Source organism: Prunus avium, chromosome 1 (genome assembly GCF_965620075.1).
Source record: "Prunus avium chromosome 1, drPruAviu1.hap1.1, whole genome shotgun sequence".
Taxonomy (NCBI): Eukaryota; Viridiplantae; Streptophyta; class Magnoliopsida; order Rosales; family Rosaceae; genus Prunus; species Prunus avium.
The window spans coordinates 15,383,698-15,401,438 of NC_142284.1; the positions used below are offsets into that span (position 1 = coordinate 15,383,698).

General features: G+C 36.2%; 2 long non-coding RNA genes across 13 annotated transcripts; one reads left to right on the forward strand and one right to left on the reverse strand.

Moving 5' to 3' along the window:
• The first annotated feature begins 2,466 nt into the window (after positions 1–2,466).
• Positions 2,467–5,084, forward strand: LOC148297408 (uncharacterized). Its single transcript, XR_015836543.1, has 4 exons — positions 2,467–2,791; positions 3,784–4,266; positions 4,444–4,507; positions 4,635–5,084. It is a non-coding gene; the product is annotated as an uncharacterized LOC148297408 (long non-coding RNA).
• Positions 5,085–11,421: 6,337 nt separating this feature from the next.
• LOC110771313 (uncharacterized) lies at positions 11,422–16,853 on the reverse strand. 12 transcript variants are annotated; one of them, XR_015825766.1, is made up of 9 exons: positions 16,652–16,853; positions 15,435–15,707; positions 15,109–15,275; positions 14,836–15,029; positions 14,449–14,571; positions 13,822–13,924; positions 13,320–13,374; positions 12,795–13,186; positions 11,422–11,660 (listed from the first exon to the last, which is right to left on the reverse strand). It is a non-coding gene; the product is annotated as an uncharacterized LOC110771313 (long non-coding RNA). The 12 variants fall into 12 exon arrangements; XR_015825778.1 differs by lacking the exon at positions 11,422–11,660 and having other exon boundaries at positions 12,737–13,186; positions 14,836–14,899; positions 15,003–15,029; XR_015825771.1 differs by lacking the exon at positions 11,422–11,660 and having other exon boundaries at positions 12,737–13,186; positions 14,836–14,899.
• Positions 16,854–17,741: the final 888 nt, after the last annotated feature.

Below are 17,741 nucleotides of genomic sequence, written 5' to 3' on the forward strand. Positions count from 1 at the left end.
AAACAGGTTGACATCGATGTGCTAAAGTGGAAGAATGTGTTTTTGTTCTTTTCGGGACTGGACATTTCTGATGGTGATATTTCGATTCTCAAAGGACTTCATGATGAGGGAATGAAAAGACAACAAATGTATAAGGTTGTGTGGATCCCCGTCGTGGAGCAGTGGACTCCGCAACTACATAAGGACTTTGAGAATTTGAGGTCGGAGATGCCATGGTACACAGCGCAGTGTCTTTTACCCATCCTAGGTATCAAGGAAAAGTGGCACTTCAAGGGTAAGCCTATCTTAGCGGTGATGAACTCGCAAGGCGAAGTGAAAAACACGAATGCTCTCCCCTCGATTCGGAAGGATGGAATGAAGGATTTTCCTTTCCACGAGGAGCTCAAGAAACAAAAGAGTTATTTGAGACAGTTTTTCGAATCTTAATTATCAACATATATATAGAAGTGGACTTCATAACATAGGAAGAATTTGATAAGAAAAATAAAAGCAGATAAGGAGCTTTCAACTTCTTGTCTAGTTAACTCAAGCTTTTCCTTTCTAGTTTGAATAAGCGCGTTTCTTCTTTATTTTGGGTAAGCAGGTGCTGTTCCCTGTACCTTGAAGTTGCAATCGGTGGTTCTTAGTTTATTTAGGAGTGCTCTTACTTTTGAGATGGATATGTATTGGGTGGAAGAAGAAACCACTTTGGTTCCTTTCTTTCTTCTCATCCAGAATCAATGTGGATGTATATCAAATATTAATATCAATATTTTGAGAATAAATATATATATATGTATGCGTTTTAAATGACTGCTAGTTCTATTTGAATTCTGTTCCTCCGCTTGGAGAGGTGACTTTATTTTTAAATGTCTAATAAACACTCAACAACTATTGTTAACAAACCAGGACAAGTCTACTAATATTATATGGGAATATATACACCTGCTTTCTTTCGACCCAAAAAAAGTCTAGCTTTCTTACTTTTCTTTTTTTTGTGAATAAAGTCCAGCTTAGTGCTGATGTGGTTCGATTTCGACGTACGGTTTTTATATAGCCCAACTAAACATATATGGAGTGGCACCACAGTGGAAAAGTGGGCCAAACTCCTCCCCTTTTCTTTTATTTTTAAGTGCACTAGTACTTGAGTTCACGTAGGAGACAATCTTGACTAATACTTCCTCCTCCCCCCTCTTTAGCAAATAACCAAAAAAAAAAAAAAAATCTCAACCGAACTAAATCAAATTTATTCCAACTTTGTGTTTGCAAAGCTTTTACTTCAGAAATTTGTGTTTTTGTCATAATTTTTGTTTTTATTTTTCATTGATATACGAGTCGTATAACTATGAGACTATAAAAACACAAAAGGACAAATGGGAAATTCGGCACAAATTACTCTTCTAGCTTCCATTTTCTGCGTGATGCTTACAATTCATTTCAAGTTCAGAATATTGTTCCTGTAGAGGATAGTACATATTAGACCGAGCTGAAAAGTGAGTTTCTGCATATCTCTAACATTGCAAAAAGTAGTAGAACACTCGGGGCCATATTACTTGCAATATGCTCATATTAATTCCAATTTTAATAAAAATTGTGAACATAATCGAAAGCACCATGTTGCAGAGTGCTGAAATTACGATGTACGACAACACAAACTATAGAGAATATGTTTTGGTAAGAATTAATGACACAATAGAAGTTATAAGTAAAAGGGTTCACGAGTCCTTGATAAAATTCTGGAACACCAGAGATTTGAGAAAAGCTCTCAATTTTCTATAGAATATAATATGAAAGTTAACAAAATACAATCCTAAAAGTTGTTTAAATAGTTTTTGCAAACCTTAATAAAATAGGTAATAGAAAAGGAAAAAGGAAAGAAACTCTTAAAAGAACAAGGAAAAAACTATTAAAATAATCAAAATGACTAAATCCTGTTGTGAAGCCTCCTAACGTCCCCTTCCAGCCCTACGTCAATTAATGACAAAAAAGAGAGGGGGAAACTCAAGCAATCTTTTGATTAGGGTTGAATATAATGAGTATGATGTACTTATGAAAATTATATTTGTTTTACAATTCCATATATTCTTTTTGGTCATTTTATATTATGGTAAATTAGTACTCAGTTAATTTTAAAGTTTGTTTAGCAGCACTCAAGCCGTAACTATTGTTAAGAATCAAAATGAAAATAAAATTGATACCATTAAAACCGTTTACTATTGTCAAGAATCGGAATCAAAACCAATTTGATTACCAAAATGCCCTTGCACAAAAACAAATTCTATTTTGTTTGGTGCAACTACTTACACAATTTTTCAACTCACAAATTAAACCGATGGGATTAGTTTAGTTTGTTTGGCAGGTTTGAACAGTACTTGGGCCCTTTTTACGCTAGTGTGATAAAACCCGAAATTCTCTGGCGCCAAAATTCAAACACTTTCGCATCACACACTCGCAAAATGTAGTTGGAGGACTCGCAGTCACAGCACCTCCAACGCTACCAAACATCAGAAGATGACTATGCTTCAAATTCAGCAAGCGGCTCCATCTGCTTGCTCTGCTTCTTTTCAGTCCTCAATCTCCCACCGTCCACGTGTCCTACGCTCTCTCTGCCATCTCTGACCCTCTTCTTCGTCTCGCCTCTCGTTCAAGGTCTCTCTTCCTTCCACGACGACCTCATCGCACGACAAGTTGTTGATCTCATTTCCGCTCTCTGCGCTTCCGCTGATGCTTCGCTCTGAGCTGACTTCGTCGCTAGGGTTTCCGATTGCCTCTCGTCCGATCCGTTGGCCATGAATCGCCGTCAGATTATATGGTATTTCCATCCTCCGCATTTATCAATTCTCTACTTGTTTATTTGTGCATTTCGGAATCGATTTTGAGATTTAGATTAAAATTTGCGGTAATGATTTGTTTTTTCTGTTTGCTTCTTAAGAAAATGTAGGAAAGTGTTATGATTTTTTATGTTTTTAGGTAATCAAACAGTGCATGATTGGTTAGGGTTGGACGAATTTGGTGAAATCGAACTTGGTTCTACTGTTTCTCAAATTGAACCTGTGTTTGTTTTTGTTTTTTTTGTTGGTGAAATTATAAACCAATTTTGAAATTTTAGATAAATACTTTTGGTAATGCTTTATTTCCTATTTGATTCTTGAGAAAATGAAGGAAAACTGTGAAATTAATTTTGTATTTTTCAGTAATCAAACAATGTATGATTTCAGTATAATCGCACTAGATTTACTGTTTCTCATGGCTTGTTAATTAACTGTGGTACAACTACAGTATAATTGAAGGATTGTTAATTAAACCTGAAATTGCCTTATAATAAAAAGGAGGATGAGTTAGTGTTCCGTTGAGATCCTCGAATAGTTTGTCCTGTTTCTTTAGATTTAGATTTCTCTACCTTATGCAAGTTCCCAGTGAACACCAATCAGATTTTAGTGTATTTTAAGCACTGACAAGAATTTGAAACTCAAATTTTGGTATACCTGAAATTCTCTTATCCTTGTATTTTGGTTACATTTTTTGCCCTTGCATATCGAATTTTCTCGTCATCATGGAAAGATTAAAAAGGGAAAAGGAGAGAAGGGCAATTCGTGAATCAGCATGACCTTGTTTATCTGCAAATTTTATGGCTAGGATTTAGAGTATACAGTGAAGTCTCAATAGATTAATATGCATATATGATCTATGCACCCACTGACTTCTAATAACGAAAAACTTTTCAACAATATCTTTAAAACTTACATCTTATTGATCTTAAAACATATATATCCCTGATAATAATTTTATCACTGATATGTACAGTGATGAGGCTGGTGTATCATTATGGTCTTTATAGGGATATCGCAAAGGTTAGCCACCAAATTCCCTACATTCCAGAAGCTGAGTCCTGTTTGAGATTTTAACTGAAAATGAATGGGATTTGCCTTCTGCAAGAATTCATCCAATAGCATTGAAATGGTTGTTACAACAAGAAAAAATCAACAGGCCATTGTCTTATCATCTGCAGAAATTTTGTGGAAGGAATATAGCAAATGGCTCTGACATCATCGTCCATGGAAAGAAGAGTGTCATAGGAATTCTGGAGAAAAGAAGGCCAACAGCATGACATAATTTCTGAAGTGAATTTCATGGGAACTATTATTGACATATTTCCAACTGTTTCATACCAGTGATGCTTGCGTGGTGTTGGTAATGCTATTCCAGGTTGTCTTCTTTTGTAGTTAATAATTATGAAACAGTTGCCTTCTTTCCCATGATGACTCTTGGCTTGCAGCGACTATGACGGTGAGTAACTTAATTTTGCTGATTCCAGGTTGTCTTCTTTTGTAGTTAATAATTATCACTACGAGCTGCAGACGGGTAGTATCATGAATGTCTCTTAGTAATTGGCATTTTTTTCCTTAATTTTTAACCATTCTGCGGATCAAGTGCTCATAGTAGCTTTAAAACCATTATTTTCAGGTTTTATAAGGTGTGGAGAAGTCTTAATATTGGTGCTTCTTATAAATTACTGCTCGTTAAGAAGGTTAGTTCATCCTATTAAATTCAACCAACCATATACAATTGCATTTTTCCTTTGAATCTACTGCCACATAGGATGCAGCCAATTTCCTTTATTTGAATCTACTGCCATGAGTCCATGACCTATGTAGACTAATGCATTTTGGATCTCCTTTGGTTGCTTCATCATACCTGTTGGAGTCGTTTACCAGAATATCTGATCAGAGGAATTGATATGCACCATGGAGTACCTAATGTCTGTAGTGGCTGTCCTAGAAGGCCTAATTCTCTACAGTGCCTCGTAGTGGCTCTGAATTGTGGCCTCTGCCTATCAATGATCTTGGGATGGGAATTTCCAATGCAAGGGACAAATTTGAGTTCAAAGAATTATTGGAATTGGATGATTGTGGAAAACCTTGCAAGTGTCTCTAGCAGTCCTATGCTTAGCATCAAAATCTTTCAATAATCTTCACAAGCCTACAAATCATGTAACTGTCACATTGCTAAAATATTTGATGATTCTTGTACCAAATTATTTGAGCACACAAATTCTACTTTTATTTTGAGCTCTATTGAATTCTTAAAGACGGAACAAATTGCTAGAGTAAATCAGTTGCTCCATGTGACCATTTCTATGTCTTGCATTTCGTGTTCCCTTTGGTTTTTGTTCTTGTCTAGTGGGCACGTTAAGGGATTAAATTGAAGCTTTCCTTGCTTTTCTTTTTTTGTTAAACTCCAAACATAACAATGAGTCTGTACTTTTGTCCAGTTGGTTTTAGCATGAAAACTGGCTGATAGGTTTCCTTATATTTCCACCCTTTGTCATTCCAGTCATGCTTGAGGATTTAGAAGTCGAATAGCAAGGAAGTGCGATTAACAGAGAGATAATGCAGCTATTTTATACATTGCAGGTGTGCATAAAACAAAAGTACACTGCCAACAGTCAAGATGAAAGTGCAGAAGAGCATAAAAGGAGGTGGTGGTCACTATCTTGTACAATTCGGGAGAAGTTTGTGAGTATTTCATTCATGATGTCATCTGAGTCATCTCTATATACTAGACAGGGATTCTGGAGGATTACATTTTCGGGATAAGAGATTGTTAGACGAAATATAGCTTTTCTTTAATACTTTTACAGTAACAGATGGCAGCTAAGAAAATCATATTAGTGGTTCAAAGAGTGAAAGCACCTGCAAGCCTTTGTGATCATTGATTGCATGAATAGCTGAAAAAATGCATTGGAAGGGGCTGACTTTTTTTATAATCTTTGATTCTTGTCAAGAAAGTTTGCGACTTTAATGGTTATCGTGTTAGACACTGTAACCTTGGTTCCCATCTAACCTAGATTGTTAGAGCTTGGAAGTTAAGAGACAAAATCCGACAGACAGTTTATAATTTGAGCTTGGAAGTTAAGAGACAAAATATTCTTTCATTGCTATAATTTGAAAATATATAGACAGACAGTGGAAATGTCTACAAGACAGTAGACTTACTCATTAGCACTTTGTACATTCCGCAGCCTCTTCCTATGTGTAAAAATCCTAATTACTTGAAGCTATCTATCTATCCATATACTCTTAGCTTAATAGTCTCCAATACTCTTAGCAATTGGCGCCAGAAATTAACATCTCAAAGTCTCTCATCGTTTTGAAGTTATCATCAATGACAACATTTCTCTCCATCTCTTCGAGGGCAAGCCGAGCAGCTTCTCTATCTCGTTGCCGTTGCTCCTTGATGTACTCATTGGCTTTCATCATCTCGGCAGCCCTAAACTTCTTGATCTCATCTTCGGTGTTTTCAAGACCATTAGAGCCACTGTAAAGAACCTCTTGTTTGGCTTTGAAGATGGTACCTGCAAACCGTGCCTTCAGCATTGCAACCCGAGCGGCCCTTCGTGGCGACAGATTAATCTCATCGGATGTTGTGGTTGCGTTTGAAAGAACGGAATTGGAATCGGAATCGGAATCGTAAGCGGAGGAACGTGGACGCTTGAAAGAACGGGCGGGATTGAGTTTTTCACAGACCTTGTGGTTGCAATTGTTCAAAGAATTCAGATTAAGCTTCAACTCTTCAAGCCTCATTGTCACCAAACCAATTAAATCAACACTTCAAGTATAAACGAAGAAAGAAAAATTGAACAAGTAAATTGCGTGGTTTTTCAGTTTCTGCCAAGTGGGTTTTGGCCAAGAGCGAAGCGTGTGATTGAGAATCAGAATGGGAATGTGAATGAGAGAGAAAGAAAGAGAGAGAGATTAGGGTTATATGGATTTGGGGATTTAGGGTTTACAACCAACGGCTATATTTCTTCTCAATTCATTCTCTTCTTCATTTCTCTCGCAAACCAGTTTCGTAGCTTTCACGTCTCACTGCCCACTGCCCAGCCTAAAGTAAACCGCGTTTCGTCTGTATTTACACTTTTGCCCTCTCTTCTTTGCAACGATTATGTTTCAAACTTCTCGCGCCAATTTGCTTCATTCCACGCAACTATTATGCCTAATTCACAATTTTACCCTTTCTTAAAAAATAAAAAATTAAAATTGTTGCCACTTATTTTACTTTACATCCTTTTTTTCCCCTTCATTAAGAGCACTTCCAGCAAGGAGGCAAAATCCGTTTCCAGCAACAAAAAGTTGCCCCGGCAGAGTGTGGGACCCAGCAACCTGGGCTGGCCCGAGGGCAAGGTTGATGTCAGCGTGTTTGACGGGCCCGCTACAGTACCCCCAATGGCTAGCTTCCACGTGTCAGCACCTGGGCTCTCCGATATGATTTTTTCCTCCAATCCAACGGCATCCAATTTGTATGCAATAAAAAAATGAAAAAAAATAGAAAAAATATTTAAAAAATACCCAAAAGTTCTGAAATTTTTTTTCTCTATAAATACCTACCAAAACTCTTCACTTTCAACATTTAAGTAAATGTATTTATCCTTTTACTTTTATTTATTTTTATATTACTCCATTTACTTAAGTTTACAATGTAAATAAGGAAGTACCCCCATTTGGATTCAAATAAAAATACTAGAAAATCAAATTCCCACCAAATCAAAATATAAAAAATTGGTTTTAGTGCAAAATACGATTTAGGCAAAAAATGATGGCTCATTAAGTCAATATATACTTCATACTAAAATCCCATAAAATCAAGTTTTGTTATTTGATGTGTAAGGAACAAAAGCCGCAAAAAATTATCTTGAGAAAATGATTATTCCGAAAAATTATTTTTCATACTTAGTCAATATTGCACCTCCACTAAAAAATTTATGGGTCCGCCAATGCACATAGGAACCCAAAAATCTTATCCGAAAATATTGTCCAAATTAATTATTTAGGTAAACAAATTTGTGAAAAAAACAAAAAAAATGAATAGTATTTGCCCTTTGCCATGGCAATTGCTGGAAACCAACATTGCTAAGGCAGCCACTATTCACATGAATAGTGGCAGCCCTAGTCCCCACCTTGCCATGGCAATGGGCAACTGATGGAAGTGCTCTAAAGGAGGTACGTTGAAATTTTTTTTTTCCTTAAAAAATAGGAGTTCAAATAGTCACATCCTTCTCAAAATGTTACGAGGGTTTATGAGTGATGGCAGGACTTTTGTTATTTGTCTGAAGGAATGGATTTGTTTATGTACTTAGAATGGGAATAAAATAGAACTGGAGTATGAAGGAATCAAAGCAATAATGAATCTGCCTCAACATCCTTATATGCCGTGGGAAAATTTTCAGAACCTTGAACACAATTTGACCATGACAATCGCATCTGATAAAATACAAATTTTGTTCGGGTTTAGCCAAACGTGTGAATCAAATTTGGGTTTTCATACATGTGAATCAAATTTCGTTTTGGATTTAGCCAAAAAGGAAGCCCATATTCGTTGGGCCTGTCTAAATTATAAATATAAAATACAATTTTACCCTTTTTAAAGAGCCTTTGCCAAAATCATATCTATCTCATGAGTCTAGGGGACTCCGTTCTTTCTCTCTCTTGAGTCAAGGGTCGCGACGGCAAAGTGGTTGTGACTTCGTACGGCGCGTCGTTGGCAGTGACAAGATCCGGTGGAGGAGGGTTAAGACCGGGGAGCCGGAGCCGATCGACACTAATGTTAATGCCTCTGAGCTTTTCCAGGAGCTTTTCTCCGACCAGTACGGTGAGGAACTCCAGATCTTTATGCCCATTATTTATTTCATGATATTTTTGTTTCTGTCAAGATTATAACATACAAAAAATTTCTAGAAACTGTAGTGTACTTGAAAGTCTAATTCTTCTTGTTTTTGCATCTGTATGCAGTACTTGTTTCCTTTGTCGTTTTGTTTTGGCTATAATTTTGTTCTATTCATCTTTAGAGTGCTTTAATGTTTTGATCAATTTTGAATTATATTTCCTTACATGGTGTTGATATCATGTTGACCTCACCTTTCCCCTTAAGCAAATCCCACCAATTAAGGGATAACACTTGTTTGTCATATGTCACATCCCATCAAATAAGGAGTAACTAGCCATGCCCACTCCTGTGCTTTCTCAATGCTCAAGACCCTAAATTAAGGGGAGCCATGCAAAAGGACCCAGTCATCAATCAACCTTTGTCTACTCCAACTTGGACTATAAAAGGGAGCTCACCACCTCCAAGCAAGGGGATCAGCTGCTACTTCTTTACTTCTCCAAGAGCCGTCCAAAGCTCTCCCAAGCCTTCTATTTCTCTTCTACTAGAGCTCTCAAGCCTCTCTCTCTCCATATCTCTCTCATGTACAATTTAATCTCCATATTCAAATACAAATACAAAGTTATAAGCTATAGTGGATGTAGCCCCATTATGGGTGAACCACTCAAACATTTGTGTTATGTGTGTGATTATGTCTTAATCCGTTAGATACGAATTCACCCGTTAACATTTGGCGCCGTAGGTGGGAAACGCAACAAAGATCTATGTCGTTCTCACCATTTTGTTATTGACCGTGAAGCATTTTGAGCAACCAAGAGGTCCACCCAAAAATCTGTTCTGATTGGAGGCAGTCCCTCATCTCTTGGTCTGAACAAGACTTGTGACGCATGAAGAATGCCCTTCTCTGTCACAACACACCCAACATGTTGCTCCAGCCAAGCAACTATGAAGACACCCATGTGTCTCCTCTGCCAAAACTTTTCAAGATAGGTCCCACCATTGCTGGACTTGGTGGCTTCTCTCCAAATACAAACACCCAGTCTGCAGCCTCATCCAATTGTCTAGGCATGATCAGTACCATGTGCCTTCCATCTCCTCAATTCCATGCTCATTTGTGCTGAGACCATTCGAAAAAGATAAGAAATCTCTTCTCTCATTTAGTGATTTTACAATAAAATAATATCTAAACATAAATATATAGGTATAATATCTCAACTTAATATCTGCGATAGGTTGTCATATCATAATATCTTATAATATTATATTATTATTATGTGTCGATACATGAACCAGATTACGACCACCGTGGATGAGCACCGATCACTTTGCATGGTCGCCCGCCATCTTGCATGGCAAATCCAATCACCGTGAATGAGCACCAACCACTCTACATGGTCGTCCACCACCTTGCATGGCCGACCCAACACAAAAGATAGTGCAACAGGCAAAAGAAATGGTGTTTATCAGTTCTCATGTGCTCAACGAAAGAGATAACTCAGCACCACACCTCCAGTATGCTCAAACGAGCTCGGTACCACAACTCCAATTCATTCTCTTCTTCACTTCTCTCGCAAACCAGTTGTGTAGCTTTCACGTCTCTAGGTGGTCTCTACTACTCACTGCCCACTGCCCAACCTAAAGTAAACCGCGTTTGTCTATATATTTACACTTTTGCCCTCTCTTCTTTGCAACGATTATGGTTCAAACTATTCGCGCTCAAGTGAGCGCCAATTTGCTTCATTCCACGCAACTACTAAGCCTAATTCACAATTTTACCCTTTCTTAAAAATTAAAAAATAAAACTTGTTGCCACTTATTTTACTTTACATCCTTTTTTTCTCCCCTTTTATTAAAGGAGGTACGTTGAAATTTTTTTTTCCTTTAAAAAATAGGAGTTCAAATAGTCACATCCTTTTAAATATAGTAAAATGTTATGAGGGTATATGAGCGATGGCATGACTTTTTCTTTTTTGTCTGAAGGAATGGACTTGTTTATATACTTAGAATGGGAATGAAAAAGAATTAGAAGTACGAAGGAATCGAAGCAATAATGAATCAGGCTGTGAAGGAATTGGAGCAAGAACCAATAGTATTGTGAAGGAATTGGAACAAGGATAAATTATAATAGGAAGGAATCAGAGTCTGATTGTCCCTTAGGCCCCGTTTGGTTCACAGAATAAATTTAATGGGAAATCATTTCCCATGTCATTTCCCAAGGGATGGGAAATGGTGATTCCTTTCCCATGTTTGTTTTGAGTAGAAATGGAAAACAAATTTTGTTTAGTTTCCCAATTGTATCCTTATTAAAGTAATAAAAAAATACCAATAATTGTTGGATAAAAAGTGTAATTATGAATTGTTAGTAAGGACAAATTAGTCAAAAAAAAGTTAGTCTTACTTTCCCATGGGAAGGGAAAGTGAAACCCAAGTAGGAAGGAAGGATTCACTTTCCCTCCTACTTTCCCATGTGCTAGGCAACGCTTTCCCATGCCTGACTTACCAAACATGGGAAAGCAATTGGTTTCCCATCCCCAAGATTCCTTTCCCATGAACCAAACGCAGCCTTAGCGTGTTTATTAAATGTTTTCAACCAAAATAAGAATAAAGTTCATTTTCGTTACAATATTTATTAACCTTAAAGAATTGGAATAAACCCCAATATGATTACTAAAAACCCCTTAAACCACCTTAAAGAATTGGAATAAACCCCAATATGATTACTAAAAACCCCTTAAACCAAACACTTTTCTGCTTCTCCTACTATTAATTAATAAATTTTCATAAACGCAATAAATTATTTTGCCAATAATAAGTACACAAGATTGTTTTGCCAAAAAAAAAAGTACACAACAAATTATTCTTATTTCATATCAATTCACACTTTTACCCTCACTTCTTCATTTATTTTTATTAACTTATGTGATATTTATTTTACACCCTTACTTCACAACAACGAGTTTTCGAAGTTCTTGTCATTTCGCACCAAACTGTCTAAATTAGAGCACTTCCACCAATTTGCCCTGAAAAAGGGCAAGAGTGAGGCAATGACTGTTACTATTCACATGAATAGTATCAGCTTTTCAAGGCTTGTTGTATTTCCACCCATTACCATAGCAAATACAATTCACTTTAATTTTTTTAAACTGAAAAAATTCAAGTTTTAAAATTTTGGTAGGTATTTATTGAAAAAATATTCAAAAATTTTTCAGCTAAAAAATTGCCCAAAGGTAGGGTCCACCTTAGTGGTGAAATGAGATGGAGGCCTCTCTCTCACATTACTTGATCTTGAAATTATCACACTAACAGAATGTTGGAAATATCATATTTATGGGATGAAACAAAGTAAATGATCACATGTACAGGATGGAACAAAGTAGTTAGGTGTTAACTGAAATTTACATAAGAGAGAAACACACAATAACAATTGACGTCAAATTGTAAGTTGCTCAGCACACTACATTTTTATGGTAACTCGTAGACTGTAGATTTGAGTTTCTTCATAGTTAAGTGTTACTATTTTTCTACATTTTTGTGAAATTACCATTAAAGTTTCATTGTCGTATAGCATTAATTAGTTCAATAAAATTTCATATCTCAAAAGAAATTTTATTCTTTTTCATAATCTTATAAAATCCTATGCTCTTGTTCATAATCTTTTTCTTTTGAGATACAAAATTTTATTGAACTAGTTAATGCTATATCACAATGAAATTTTAATGGTAATTTCACAAAAATGTAGAAAAATGGTAACACTTAACTATGAAGAAACTCAAATCTACAGCCTACGAGTTATCGTAAAAATGTAGTGTGCTAAGCAACTTACAATTTGATGTCAATTGTTATTGTGTGTTTCTCTCTTATGTAAACTTCAGTTAACACCTAACTACTTTGTTCCATCCTGTACATGTGATCATTTACTTTGTTTCATCCTATAAATATGATAATTGCAACATTCTATTAGTGTGATAATTTCAAGATCATGTAATGAGAGAGAGAGGCCTCCATCTCACTTCACCACTAAGATGGGCCCTACCTTCGGGCAATTTTTTATGTTGCCTTCCAGTCGGTAAAAACTGAAAACATATTATTTCTAGGATTTCATTTTAATTTTTGCATAAATTAGAAAGTGATAAAGATAATATATCATGACTAACCAAATCCCTCAAATTCAGATATGTCAGGTTACTCCAATCTCCATGGACTTATATATTTGACTGGCTCTGACTCTCATAATAAGCCCAGACACCTTCTTTAAAGCCTTCAATGGGGCCTGCTAATGCAAGTAGTGGGATCCCAGCTAGTGCATACAATCCACTTTTAGGAACATTCCATACCCTTGAATTGTCACCAACATCCTCTGCATCACCTCTTCACCGTAATAGTCGTTTCCGCAACACAGATGAAACAGATGACCATTCTGGGAGCTCGGTTGCTGCTGGAGCAGAGTATGATTCCGTTTCCAATAATGGTAGCTGGTCAGGTGAGTCAGAAGACCATAAAGACAAGGCATCTAATCCTCCTACCAAGCAGGAAGCAGTACTGGGAGCTGACAATGAAAAGCGAGAGAAAATCCGTCAGAAGAATGAGAGGAAGCATCAATGACAGAAAGAGCGGTGAGCTCAGGAGTTGCATGAACAATGTAGTGGTTATCTCATGTCAAGAAAGCTAGAAGCACTTGCCCAACAGCTTGTGGCAATGGGATTTTCACAAGAGCGGGCAACCATGGCTTTCATCCTGAATGAAGGCAGAGCAGAGGAATCAGTAGCAGGGCTTTTTGAAGGTGGTGAAGATGCAGATAAGCCAAGGGATCAAAACTTTGGTGGGGGTAATTTGAAAATTGACAATCTAGGTTTGATGGGAACCAAGGTTACAGTGACTAACACGATAACTGTTAAAGGCACAAACTTTCTGGACAAGAATCAAAGATTATAAAAAAAGTCAGCCCTTTCCAATGCATTTTCAGTTTTCAGCTATTCTGAATGATCACAAAGGCAATAACTGCAGGAGCTTTCACTCTGTGAACCACTAATATGATTTTCTTAGCTGCCATCTGTTACTGTAAAAGTATTAAAGAAAAGATCTATTTCTTCTAACAATCTCTTATCCCAACAATCTAATCCTCCAGAATCCCTGTCTAGTATATAGAGATGACTCAGATGACATCATGAATGAAATACTCACAAACTTCTCCTGAATTGTACAAGATAGTGACCACCACCTTCCTTTTATGCTCTTCTGCACTTTCATTTTGACTGTTGGCAGTGTACTTTTGTTTTATGCACACCTGCAATGTATAAAATAGCTGCATTATCTCTCTGTTAATCGCACTTCCTTGCTATTCGACTTCTAAATCCTCAAGCATGACTGGAATGACAAAGGGTGGAAATTTAAGGAAATCTTCAGCCAGTTTTCATTCTAAAACCAACTGGACAAAAGTACACTGACTCATTGTTACGTTTGGAGTTTAACAAAAAAAGAAAAGCAAGGAAAGCTTCAATTGAATCCTTTAACGTGCCCACTAGACAAGAACAAAAACCAAGGGAACACAAAATGCAAGACATAGAAATGGTCACATGGAGCAACTGATTTACACTAGCAATTTGTTCCGTCTTTAAGAATTCAATAGAGCTCAAAATAAAAGTAGAATTTGCGTGCTCAAATAATTTGGTGCAAGAATCATCAAGTACAGATCTCATCCACTCAGGAACCTTATGCAGTTTTAACAATGTGACTATTACATGATTTGTAGGCTTGTGAAGATTATTGAAAGATTTTGATGCTAAGCATAGGACGGCTAGAGACACTTACAAGGTTTTCCACAATCATCCAACTCCAATAATTCTTTGAACTCACATTTGTCCCTTGCATTGGAAATTCCCACCCCAAGATCATTGATAGGCAGAGGCCACAATTCATAGCCACTATGAGGCACTGTAGAGAATTAGGCCTTCTAGGTCAGCCACTACAGACATTAGGTAATAATCTATGGTGCATATCAATTCCTCCCTAGTTCTATTCCTCTTAGATATTCTGGTAAACAACTCCAACAGGTATGATGAAGCAACCAATATTAAGACTGCATAGGTCATGGCAGCAGATTCAAATAAAGGAAATTGGCAGCATCCAATGTGGCAGTAGATTCAAAAAAAAAATGCAATTGTATATGGTTGGTTGAATTTAATAGGATGAACTAACCTTCTTAACGAGCAGTAATTTATAAGAAGCACCAATAGTAAGACTTCTCCACACCTTATAAAACCTGAAAATAATGGTTTTAAAGCTACAATGAGCACTTGATCCGCATAATGGTTAAAAATTAAGGAAAAAAAATGCCAATTACTAAGAGACATTCATGATACTACCCGTCTGCAGCTCGTAGGGATAATTAACTACAAAAGAAGACAACCTTTCTGATTAAATTCCTGTGGCAGCAAGCAAAGCTGGAATCAGCAAAATTAAGTTACTCACCGTCATAGTCCCTGCAAGCCAAGAGTCATCATGAGAAAGAGTTCCATGGTGCACTGAGCATAAAGTTTAAAAATTAAAACTAAGACGGCTGTGATATCTGTGGGGACTGTATTTGTTGATATACAATAAAGACTGTGGAAAGCATTCCCAATACCACGCAAGCATCACTGGTATGAAACAGTTGGAAATATGTTAATAATAGTTCCCATGAGATTCACTTCAGAAATTATGTCATGCTGTTGGCCTTCTTTTCTCCAGAATTCCTATCAATAAGAACAAAAAAGTATTGCTCCTACTATTAACTCTGCAATTGAATTAACATTTACCACATGACACTCTTCTTTCCATGGATGATGATGTCAGAGCCATTTGCTATATTCCTTCCACAAAATTTCTGCAGATGATAAGACAATGGCCTGTTGATTTTCTCTTGTTGAAACAACCATTTCAATGCTATTGGGTGAATTCTTGCAGAAGGCAAATCCCATTCATTTTCACTTAAAATCTCAAACAGGACTCGGCTTCTGGAATGTAGGGAATTTGGTGGCTAACCTTGGTGATATCCCTATAAAGACCATAATGATACACCAGCCTCATCACTGTACATATCAGTGATAAAATTATTATCAGGGATATATATGTTTTAAGATCAATAAGATGTAAGTTTTATAGATATTGTTGAAAAGCTTTTCGTTATTAGAAGTCAGCGGGTGCACAGATCATATATGCATATTAATCAATTGAGACTTCACTGTATACTCTAAATCCTAGCCATAAAATTTGCAGATAAACAAGGTCATGCTGATTCACAAATTGCCCTTCTCTCCTTTTCCCCTTTTTAATCATGCCACGATAAAGAGAAAATTTAATATGCAAAGGCAAAAAATGTAACCAAAATACAAGGATAAGAGAATTTCAGGTATAACAAATTTGAGTTTCAAATTCTTGTCAGGGCTTAAAGTATACTAAAATCTGATCACCTTTAAATTTCATTGGATTGGTGTTCACTGGGAACTTGCATGAGGTAGAGAAATCTAAATCTTAAAGAAACATGACAAACTCATACTACTTTTTTATTATAAGGCAATTTCAGGTTTTAATTAACAATCCTTCAATTATACTGAAATCAAGTGCGAATATACTTAAATCATACATTGTTTGATTACTGAAAAATATATAATTAATTTCACAGTTTTCCTTCACTTTCTCAAGAATCAAATAGGAAATAAAGCATTACCAAAAGTATTTATCTAAAATCTCAAAATTGGTTCATAATTTCACCCAAAAAAAAAAAAGGAACACAGGTTCAATATGAGAAACAGTAGAATCAAGTTCGATTTCACCAAATTCGTCCAACCTTAACCAATCATGCACTGTTTGATTACCTAAAAACATAAGAAATCATAACACTTTCCTACATTTTCTCAAGAAGCAAACAGAAAAAACAAATCATTACCGCAAATTTTAATTTAAATCTCAAAATCGATTCCGAAATTCACAAATAAACAAGTAGAGAATTGATAAATGCGGAGGATGGAAATACCATATAATCTGACGGCGATTCAAGGCCAACGGATCGGACGAGAGGCGATCTGAAACCCTAGCGACGAAGTCAGCTCAGAGCGAAGCATCAGCGGAAGCGCAGAGAGCGGAAATGAGATCAACGACTTGTCGTGCGATGAGGTCGTCGTGGAAAACCAAACTAGAAAGGAATAGCTTGAGTTAACAAGAAGTTGAAAGCTATCTGCTTTATTTTTCTTATCAAATTCTTCCACGTATATATATATATGGGGCGGATCCGTAGAACTATATTTTTTACACATGTTTTGACACAATTTTTGAACCATTAGGCCATCTCCAGTCATAGGGCTAAATGTAGTTCAGGCTAAAAATTTAGCCCCCCAAAATATTAATTTTTTAAAGAATAGTGCAGGGCTAAATTTTTCCATCTCCAGCCATGCAAGGCTATATTTTAGGATCCTTCATATTTTATTATTTTGAGAAAAACTATGGTACAATACTCATACATTCCACGTTATATATTGTTTAATTTAATTAAACTACTATTTAGAGACCAAACATCTAAAAACGTGAAGACATTTAAAACAAACAAAAAAAAAAAGATGGGTTCAATGTTTCAGCTCCAACGGTCATCAATAAGAATTTTTTATAATTTTTTTTCAAATAACACTTGAAAGATTTGAGGGTCTGACCACATTTATTATTTATAAAAAATAAAAATAAAAAGGAGTGGGGTAGGTCTGACTCAACGGTCATTTACCAACAATTTTTTATAATTTGTTTCTCATACAGTACGAAGTGATTCAAAATGGTGAGGGTCTGACCACATTTATAATTTTTTTTTTTTTTAAAAAAGGAAGTGGGGTAGGTCTGACCCAAAGGTCATTTACCAACAATTTTTTATACTTTGTTTCTCATACAGTACGAATTGGACATTCAAAATGGTCCAGCATTATTTAATTTAGGCTATATGTGGCTTGGTTGGAGGGCTATTGTGGCCCTCCAAATTTGGCCAAAATTTTGTTTAGCCCATGACTGGAGATGGTTTTTGTATTATTTTAGGGCTATATTTGGGATATAGCCCATGGCTGGAGATGGCCTTAGATTACTCC